General features: G+C 45.7%; 1 pseudogene; it reads left to right on the top strand.

Annotated features, from left to right (window-relative positions):
• The first annotated feature begins 1,095 nt into the window (after nucleotides 1-1,095).
• On the top strand, nucleotides 1,096-2,280 carry LOC139266166 (interferon-inducible GTPase 5-like; annotated as a pseudogene).
• Nucleotides 2,281-2,599: the final 319 nt, after the last annotated feature.

The following is a 2,599-nucleotide window of genomic DNA, read 5'->3' as shown; positions in this document are numbered from 1 at the left end:
CTCGCCACAAACTGCGTTCCCTAACCACTGGCTCCATCCCTCTCCCTCGCATCAAGCTGAGGGTGAAATAGACTGTTTGCAACCTTGATGTCAAATTTGACCCTGAAATGAGTTTCCAGCCATGTAGCCGCAGCATAACTAAAACCGCCTGTTTTCACCTCCGTAACATTGCCCGCCTCAGCCTCAACCTCAGCTCTTCTGCTGCTGAAAACCCTCATTCATGACTGTTAGCTCTAGACTTGACTATTCCAAATAACTCCTGGCTGGTCTCCCATTTTCTACACGATGTAAACTTGAGGTCATCCAAAACTCAGCAGCCCGTGTCCTATCTCACACCAAGTCACGATTACCCATCACTCCTGAGCTTTCTGACCTACGTTGGCTCCCGATTAAACAACGCCTCAATTTCAAAATTCTCATCCTTCTTTATAAATAACTCCATGGCTTTGCCCCTCCCTATCCTGTAATCTTTGTCAGCCTCACAACTCCCCGAGATGTCTGTGCTCCTCAAATTCTGCCCTCTTGAACATCCCTCATTATATTTGCCCAACCCTCTAGCCTGCTCCAACATTCAATAAGATCATGGCTGATCATTGACCTCAACTCCACTTTCCCGCCCGATCTCCATATCCCCCTGATTGCCCTAGACTCCAAAAATCTATCCATCTTGGCCTTAAAAATATTCAGAGATTCAGCATCCACAGCCCTCTGGGGCAGATAATTCCAAAGATTCACAACCTTCAGTGAAGCAATTCCTCCTTACCTCTGTCCTAAATGGCCTACCCCTTATCCTGAGACTGTGCCCCCTGGTTCTAAACATTCCAGCCTGGGGAAACATCCTCTCAGCATCTACCCTGTCAATCCCCTTCAGAATCTTGTATGTTTCAATGAGATCACCTCTTATTCTTCTAAACTCCAGAGACTATAGACTCATTCTAACAATCTCTCATCAAAAGACAGCCCTCTCATCCCAGGAATCAATCCCCCATTGTACCGCCTCCAAGGCAAATATATCCTTCGTTAGATAAGGAAACCCAAACGGTGCACATTCCTGATGTTTAACATTTGTGCATTGATGTTATTTTCAGAGATCAAATGGCTACACTCTCCAAGTTCTTCACTGCTGAGGAGAGCAGGAACCTGTGATCTATGTATAGCGCTGGTGATTTGGAAGCAGTGATTCTTCAGATAAAGAGGAGGTCAGGCAATTTAGACAACATGCAGCTAAACATCGCAGTGATGGGTGATGTGGGCTCGGGGAAATCCACCTTCATCAATGCTATGAGAGATCTTCGGAGCGAAGATCAGGGAGCTGCTCCAACTGGGAATGAAGAAACCGGGATGGAGCCAACCAGATATCCCTATCGTGCTCTGTCTAATGTTCATCTCTGGGATCTTCCCGGAACAAATTCCTTTGGTTTTGAAATCAATAATTACCTAAAGAAGGTGAAGTTTGAAAGCGATGACTTTTTCATCGTTGTGTCCCAGTCACGATTCAGAGAGAATGACGCAGACCTTACCAAAAGGATTCAAGAACAGGGCAAGGAGTTGTACTATGTGCGTTCCAAGATAGACAATGATGCCCATGCACTGAGCATGCAAGGTGTTGACTTTAGTGAAGGGCGGAGGACAATCCTCAGGGACTGTGTCAGCAACTTCCAAAGTGTTGGAGTTACACCACCAGTCATTTTTCTGATCTCTAGTTTTGACCTGGACAAATATGACTTTCCTGACTTAAAGTCCAGCCTCGTCAGTAATCTCAGCAGTATAAAATCAAACGCTTTCCCGCTCTCACTCCCAAAGATGATGATGGAAATTAAAGAAGTCAAAATAAGGATGTTGAAGAAGAGAGTCTGGCTTATGGCTGTTCTCGCTGCAGCACTGGGTGCAGTGCCAGAGCCAATGTCAGGGTTGTCTTCCATTACAGGCTTTGTGTTGACAGTTGCTGGGCTGATCTACCTCCAGAAACAGGTGGGACTCAATAACAAGTTTCTGCAAAGCTTGGCCAGCAAAGTCAGTAAGCCCACTTTAGTTCTGAAAACTGAAATGAATCGTCGAGTGCCAAGCAAGATACCATCAGTAATTCCCAGGGTGCTGTTGGGTATCACCATCGTCACTTGCATGATAGCTGGGGTCAATCACACCTTCAGTCCGGTGACCCTCTCTATCTTTGGGGCAGTGTCGTCCTTTGCTTTTACTTACAAGTCACTGAAGGATTCACTGGAAGACCGTTCGGAAACTGTACAACAGCTGATGAAGAGTGCACTTGGATCAGATTGACATGATCCCCTGCACATCACGCCTGTCAACATTACTCCTCAGTTTGTAGAGACTGCAGTGATGTTTGATCTAGAATGTGACAGATTTACCTGCAGGGTGTCAAACTCATTCTCTATGGTGGGCCTGATCGGATATCCAGGCACAGTTATTGAAGTAGCAATAGGTGAAGATAAACAATTGATACTTGCTCGCATTTAGATTTTATTTACTGTTTACTGCTGCTCCCTGATACCTGCACCTCTCAAATCATTGCAGCAACATTTGGAGTAAATGACTGGGCTGAGGCCTGCCTTGGGTAAAAGCACAAGGACCACTTGTC

Source organism: Pristiophorus japonicus, chromosome 6, assembly GCF_044704955.1.
Source record: "Pristiophorus japonicus isolate sPriJap1 chromosome 6, sPriJap1.hap1, whole genome shotgun sequence".
Taxonomy (NCBI): domain Eukaryota; kingdom Metazoa; phylum Chordata; class Chondrichthyes; family Pristiophoridae; genus Pristiophorus; species Pristiophorus japonicus.
Note: the sequence above shows the minus strand (reverse complement) of the source record. Positions and strands in the feature narration are given on the sequence as shown.